This window comes from Triticum dicoccoides, chromosome 5A (assembly GCF_002162155.2).
Source record: "Triticum dicoccoides isolate Atlit2015 ecotype Zavitan chromosome 5A, WEW_v2.0, whole genome shotgun sequence".
Classification (NCBI taxonomy): Eukaryota; Viridiplantae; Streptophyta; class Magnoliopsida; order Poales; family Poaceae; genus Triticum; species Triticum dicoccoides.
In genome coordinates this window covers 669,815,173-669,823,137 of record NC_041388.1, presented here as the reverse complement: position 1 = coordinate 669,823,137, position 7,965 = coordinate 669,815,173, and positions in this window count along the sequence as shown.

Genomic DNA, 7,965 nt, shown 5'->3' with positions numbered 1-7,965 from the left:
GAGTACTTGTACGTCGCAATCGACAAATTCACAAAGTGGCCGGAAGTGCAGCTAGTGAGGAAGGTGACAGCACAGTCAGCAGTCAAGTTCTTCAGGTCGATTGTTTGCCGTTTCGGGATTCCCAACAGGATCATCACCGACAATGGCACGCAATTCACGAGCCGCACCTTCATGCAGTACGTCCAAGACCTTGGCGCCAAGGTCTGCTTCGCTTCTGTTGCTCATCCGAGAAGAAACGGTCAAGCAGAGAGGGCAAATGCTGAAGTGTTGCGTGGGCTCAAGACCAGAACTTTTGACAGGATGCACAGGTGCGGAAGGAACTGGATCGAGGAGTTGCCGGTGGTTCTTTGGTCGATCAGAACGATGCCAAATCGAGCCACTGGCTAGACACCTTTCGCTCTAGCCTATGGAGCAGAGGCAGTTCTCCCCACGGAACTCGTATACGGATCACCTCGAGTGCTTGCTTATGATGAGCTCGAGCAAGAACAGCTGCGGCAAGACGACGCGCTGCTCCTTGAGGAAGATCGTCTTCAGGCTGCTGTACGAGCTGCTCGATACCAGCAAGCTTTGCGCCGCTATCATAGCCGCAAAGTTAAAGCCAGAAGCTTCGAGGAAGGCGACCTTGTTCTTCGGCGCGTTCAGTCCGCCAAGAATTCCAACAAGTTGACGCCGAAGTGGGAAGGCCCTTATCGGGTGAGACGAGTCACAAGGCCTGGCGCTGTCCGCCTTGAGACCGAGGATGGCATTCCAGTGAGCAACTCCTGGAACATAGAACATCTTCGTAAGTTTTTCCCATAAGGCGCAGTTGCCGGAACCCGTTCCGGCAACCACCTTTTGCACAAGTCTTGCCGCTGTTGCATGTAATCCTTTGTACAAAGCCGGGCGCAGATCCCGTGCATAAGTAAAACCCCATGTGCCCCGCACAGCTTGTCCATTTCATGCGTTAGTTCCTTTCTTGCATGCAATTATCTGACACTTTGTGCAGCACCTACATCCGGTAAGTAGTAACGAGCCGAAGAGCTCCATGTTATTATTTTCTCTTCTTTCTTTTTCTTTTAAAAGGAAAAGAAGGTCCTCCCGCACACAAGTTTGCCGGGGGGGAAAGGAGAAGATTGTGGTATGGGCCAGGCGTCGTTCAAGCAAAGAGTATGGTCCATGCGTCGTTCAAGCAAAGACTTGCCTTACCGGGAAGTAAATGACAGAAAAGCTAAGTTGCCAAAGTTTGAGCAATCTCTTTTTAAATTTTTGGGTTATCTTCCTCGAACGACCATGCTTTGTATGGAAAACCTATGCGCGGAGGAACCAACTCGTGGCTAGTTGCGCCCTTACTTTGTTTCGAGTCCGCTCAACAGCTTAAGTGTGCTGCATCTAGTCGCGACAAGGCTTCTTGTCGGAAGCAGCGCCGCCAGCAGGCTGCTGAAGTTCCGCACTCAGCGCTCGCGGCTCGGGCGCCTGCGCCGACAAGTTCCCTAGAAGCGTAGGGTAAAAACATACAAAGGAAGGAATATAGTAGAGGAAATAACATTGCAATTGATAACAGAAATAAAGTTATATTACAAAGATAACTTGTCGCAGCTCTAACAGACTGTTTTCATAACATGATTAGCAACGACAAGGGAAAAGAAGAAATAGGCGGCCTAATCTACGCGCCCGCCCTCGACTCTCTTGATCTCGCTCACCTTGTCCACAATGGGTGCGACAAGGGCCTTGAGTGCGTCCAGATCAGCGTCAGGCGGCAAGGACCGGAGGACGTTGGTGAAGCTGAGGCCTGGGTTGCGGAAGGCCACCTTCATTAGCACCTTCTGGAGAACCCCAGCGCAGATTTTGCGCGACTCGTCGGCCAGCTGCTTCGGGATCCTCTCTCGGAGCCGCTGGAGTGCCGTCGCCACGCCCTTGAAGAATAGGCTGAGCTTGGCGCTGGGTTGAAGGCTCTCGTCGGAAGGATACCCAAAGTCCTCCATCCCCAGCTGCGCCAGCTCCTCGTTGATGACTGCGGCAGTGTTCACTAGACCTTCGGTCCAGTGCTCCACTGTGTCTCTGAACGAGTTCTGGGTAACTGCAATGCTCTCCAGCAGCGCCGCGTCAGCCTTGACCTTCTCCGCCAAGGTCTTCTCCCGCTCCTTGGCGGCCTCCAGCGTCTGCATCAGCATGGCCAGCTTCAGCTCCAGGTCTGCTTTGGAATTCTTGGCGGCGCTGAGCTCCTTGCCCCTTTCAGCGAGAAGGCCTTGCAGCTCACCGTGGGCGGCAGCATCCTTCTCGCGCTCACGCTTGAGCGCGGCAAGCTCCTCGCCGCTCTTCCCAATGTCGGCCTCCAGCTGTGCCACCTTCTCCTCTAGCTCTTTCTTGGCGGCCTCTACAGTTGCCGCGGCATCCTTTGCCTCCTTGAGCGCCCCGCCAAGTGCTCGCTCGCGCTCGGCAAGCTCTTCCTTGTAGCTGTCGAGGTGGGCCTTCCGCTGCACTAGTTCACCTTCTCGCGCAGACTGCTTCTCGGCAGCCAGCCTTTGATTCTCTTCAGCCTCGGCCTTCTCGAGAAGAAAGGTCGTGCGCTCCTCGTCTACTCGCTCCCGCTCCTGCGCCAGGGACCGGAGAGCTTCTTGATTTTGTCCCCTGAGCTCCTCCGCACGCTTCTCCATGTCAACTCCCGCCTTCACGACAAGCGCTTCCCGGGAAGCCAGCTTGGCTTGCCGGGTGCAGTAGAGTGACAGCAGCTTCTGCAGCAGCTGCTCCTCCTCAGCCTCGCCGCTGCTGCTGCCGGGCGCGTCAACCAATGACAGTCCAGCAGAGGCGAGCACCTCCCCGTCAAAAGTCTCCCCCTCGACCGGCGCCCTGGAGCTCGACGCCCAGGGTAGCTTGATGAAGATGTTGTCACCGGCCTGCAAGTAGGCGCCGGGCTGGGGCTCCTCGGAGCCCGGCTCCGCAGAAGCGGCAGAGGGTTCGGCGGTCGATGTAGCGCCCGGCGCTCCTGCGGCCTCAGGGTCGTCAGTGCGATCGCCCGACCCCTCGCCGGCTTCCGCAGCAGCAGCCCCGGCGGCCTCCTCGCCGGCGGTCTCATCAGCACCGACACCTTCCTCGCCGGTGCCCTCTGTCTCCATTGGCTCAGCCGAAGATGGGTCTGAAGAACGAAGAAGGGAGGAAAATCAATCAAGAATCCAAGAAAGGAAAAACAGAAGAAGCAGAACCCAAGGGAAAGTTTCTGGGCAAGTGGATTACCTACGCCAAGATCTTCAGTTGCAGCCTCAGTCGCCGCAGGATCAGCAGTGTCGTCCCTTGCCGGAGAGTTACCCCTTGCCGGAGAACGCTCCCTTGCCGGGGACTCCTCCCTTGGCGGCGCAATCGAAGCAGGTGGCACTTCGGGGCCAGCCTCCGGGCGCTCCTGATGAGGCTGCTCTGCTCCTGCACAAGTCAACAAGCAAGATATCAACAAAGGAAAAAGCACTCAAGCGCGCCCGGTAGCAGAAGGCTAAACTATGAACTTACGCTGGGGGGCTGCGCTGGGGGCTGCTCCGAGGGGTGATTGCCGGGTCCGTCAAGGTGGTCTCGGGCCCACCTCCTGCCGACACGATGGGGTCATCCTCGATGACGATCACCGCGGCCTTGGCCCTCTTCGCCGCTCTCTGGGCCAGTGTTCTGAAAAAAAAGGAGTCCAGATTGGAGCAAGTCAGATACAAGATATAAACAGCAAGATTGAAGGATTATAAGAGCACCAAAGAAACTCACTCTTCTTCCTCCTCGTTGGAGCTGAGCGCGGACAGATCGAAGTCCGGCCCTCCTCCGGTGCGGCGAGGTGGAGGAGTAGGATCCCTTGCCCGCTTGGCGGGGGCAGTGGCAGTGGCCCGGGAAGATCCCGCTCCAGTTGTCGCTGCTGTGTGAGGCGCTCCCGCGGCAACATTGCTTGCCGCGGTAGAGCGCGTCGCGCGGCCCGGTGGCTGTGGAGCCGGCTGCCGCCCTGCTGCGTCCCCGGCCCTGCGAAGGCGCCTCCTTGGCGGGGCCGGGGGCTCCGCCTGCGGCAAGCTCTCTGAAGGTTCAGCCTCCTCCTCGCCGGCCTCGCTCGACTCGGCTTCGGAACCGGCAGGCTCCTCCTCGCCCATGAACTCCACGCGTTCGGCAAGGTTTGTCGCCTCTGCAGCCTCCGCCTCCTCCACAGTAAACCCAAACACACCCGCAGCAGCTGCGGCCGCCGCCTCTTCCGCCCTAGTAGCGATGAGTTGCAGCTCCTCGTCGGTGGTGTCACGGGTGAGGCTCTTCTGCTCGTCGGCGCGGACCAGCACTTCCTCCAAGGTGTCGAAGAACGCTTGCACAACATCATCCGCAGGCTCTTGCCAAGTTGGGACGATGCCGTGTGAATCGCACAACGGCATCATGGCGCGGATCCGGTCAAGCGAAGAGTTATTGCACAAAGGAACTACGCCCCTCGGCAGTGTGAATGGGTGCTGGGGGTCGCGTTTGAATAATTCCAAGAGCATTGCATCCAACTCCAAGACAGTGAAGTTGTAGTTGAGGCCCGGCCGCAGCCTCATGATGTCCGCCGAATTCTTGAATTCCCAGGCGGGCCTCCTCCTCTCCTGTAGAGGGGCAATGCGGCGGCGGAGGAAATCTGCCCCGACAGCACCTACGGTGAGCCCGGCAAGCCTGAGACGAAGAATCCTAGTGATGGCGATCTTCAGCCTCTCATATTCCGGAGCCACGTTGCTCCAGTCATTGCCGCGCACTATTGGAGTTTGGCGCACGGCGGTGAAGGGCTGCGGATCCTCCTCGACGATCCAACACCACTCCGCTCTCCACTCCTCCCACTTGCTGCGGAGCTCACCCTCCAAGTACGCATCTTTCTTGCCGACTCTCGAGATCCAAGCAATCCCTCCGGCAAGCGGCTCTCCTCTCTCTACCCGAGGCATGAAGTAATGGCGGAAAAGGGCTACACTAGGGTGGACTCCGACAAAGTTTTCGCACAAGTGTGCGAAAACTGCCATGGTCAAGACAGCATTGGGGGTGAAGTCAAGGAGGCGGAAGCCATACGTGTTCATAATGTAACAAAAGAACTCCGAGAAGGGCGGGCAGAGCCCGCAGTAGAAGAATAGCGGGAAGAACGGGTACCCATTTGGAGCCGACTCCGAGGCAGCGGCCGGGAGTACCCTCGTGCGCGGATGCGCACGCGTCTCCGTCGCCCAAAAGAGGTAGAAGTACTCCCTTAGCTCCTGCACGCCGAGCTGGGGGGTGAAGATCGCCCGCTCCTTCCGCAGCGCCGCGAGCCGCTGCGCCTCGGCCGACTTCACGCCCTTTCCCTTGTCGGCTTTCGGGGCCATGGCGAAGGTGGTGGAGAAGGTCGACGGCGTGGTGATGCTGGTGGCAATGGGGGGGCGGAGCGCTGCTCTCTCGGCTTCGAGCAGAAGGGGGGAGCGGCGGAGATTGTGAAGAAGGAGTAGCAGCAACCAGCGAGGGGGAACAAACTGCCCCTATTTCCTCTGCTTATAAAGAGGGACGGGGCAGGCGTTTCGGCCTTCCAAATAAACAACCACCCACGATCTCTCGCACGATGCCGCATTCAATGAGTGCCGTTATGGGAGAGTGCGGTGGATGCGGAACAAGATTTGGCGTAGCCCAGCCCGCGTGTGCCCGTGCCCTGTCTTGGGCCTGGCCCAACAGCGCTCGGCACCGTGTCTGGCCTAGGCCCGGGGGCTCCTGTTGGTGTACTAGAATAGGGGTACCCTAGTACCCCGAACTTGTGCACGGGCAGTTGCAGCACCCCGCGGCAAAGGCTTGCCGGGCGAACGCCAAGATCCCCCAAGGTTCCCTTGGAGCCATCCAAGAACAAAGTATTTAAGCTAAGGAGACAAGACCCCGGCAAGAGGAGCTTGCCGGGAAGGCCAAACAAGGCGCTCCAAGGAACTTGCCGCGACGCGCCACGCGCTCCGGCAAGGCAGCAAGGCCCCGGCAAGAGGAGCTTGCCGGGGAGGCTAAACAAGGTACCCCGGGGCCCGGTGAGCGACGAGCTTCTGGACCCGGCAAGATAACAACAGCGGCAAGGCGCTTGCCGCGGAAGGCGGCCACTCTGCACCCATGCTCCAGCGCATCCACCAACGTGTCGCTCTAGGGGCCTCTCCGGGCGCGCGTGGCGGGAGGCTGTGCAGCCAGCCGTGCGCAGTGGCATGTGAAGCTGGCAAGATCGCCATCGTGGCGGACGGTGGCGCCCCTAACGGTCCTTTTCTGCACTGTTCGGGCGACTCAGACGGGCATTTAATGCCCTTGTCCCCTGCCGTCAGGGTTAGGTAGGGTGCACTGTACAAGCAACTGTACCAACTACCTCGCTTTTTACGTTTTTACCCTCCTCTGCGTTGCCACCTGTCGGTGACCCCTTTAGCGTATAAAAGGAGGCCCATGCGCAACATAGAAAGGGTTCGGTTCGGAGCCTCAGACAATCGGCTTCGATTCATTCGTAGCACAGGAAACACCACACACTCTCACTCGAGAGCAAGAACACCAGATAATACAACTAGACAAGCAGCAGTAGGAGTGTTATCTCTCCGGAGAGCTCCGAAGCTGGGTAAACTGCTCGTGTGCTTCTCCTCGATCCGCTCTTCGTGCGATCTCTGCCCCCCGCCGAACCGAACGGGGCTCGGTCCGCCGGCCCTATAGGTGTTCGTGGATCAGTTTCCCCGACAACGGCCTTCTTCAGGACACACGCAGCGTTGAAAAGCTCCTGATACACTGCAATGATGCAACTCGCTGTTGATGATAGCCATGGACTTGGATCGCGGGATTATCTGCCAGGCCAGAATCTCATCCTCTGGCAACTCGCTCCGGTTCTTGTACGCCAGATAAGGAAGCGTCCAATCCGGAATAACATGAAGAGCTGCTACCAATTGAGCCTCCGGATCAGGAATAGCCAAATCCTCTTCACCAGGGATCTTGACCGACAGGTTGTGCAGCACATCTAGAAAAACATTGGGCGGGACCGGTTTGCGCTGAGAGCCCAGCCGGCTTAAAGCGTCCGCCGCTTCATTTTTCCGCCGGTCCATGTGGTCCACCTGATAGTCTTTGAAATAACCTGCAACAATATCCACCTCACGACGATATGCTGCCATGAGTGGGTCCTTGGAGTCCTAAGTACCAGACACCTGCTGAGCCACAAGGTCCGAGTCACCGAAGCACTTAACTCGACTTAGATTCATCTCCTTAGCCATCCGGAGACCATGGAGCAAGGCTTCATACTCAGCTGCATTGTTAGTACAAGGGAACATTAAGCGGATAACATAACAAAACTTATCACCTCGTGGGGAAGTTAATACGACTCCAGCCCCCGAGCCTTCCAATTGCCTGGATCCGTCAAAATGGATGGTCCAATACATATGATCCGGCTTTTCTTCAGGTGCTTGCATTTCTGTCCAATCATTGATGAAATCAACAAGTGCTTGAGACTTAACCGCTGTTCGAGGCACATACTTCAAACCGTACGGCCCCAGCTCTATAGCCCACTTTGCAATCCGGCCAGTTGCTTCCCGGTTCTGGATGATATCTCCCAAAGGAGCAGAACTGACCACCGTAATTGGGTGCCCTTGGAAGTATTGTTTAAGCTTCCGGCTTGCCATAAAAACTCCATACACCAGCTTCTGCCAATGCGGATACCTTTGCTTGGACTCGATTAGTACCTCGCTGATATAATAGACCGGTCGTTGAACCAGATGCTCCTTACCTGCCTCCTTTTGCTCCACCACAATAGCCATGCTGACCGCCCGAGCATTGGCAGCAACATATAGCAGCAACGGCTCCTTGTCAATGGGAGCGGTGAGCACCGGCGGATTGGCCAATTGCCGCTTTAAGTCCTCAAATGCTTCATCAGCGGCAGAACTCCAGACAAACTGATCCATCTTTTTCAACATCTGATACAAAGGGATTGCCTTCTCACCAAGACGACTGATAAACCGGCTTAATGCTGCAATCTGGCCGGCCAGTCGTTGAACATCATTGATA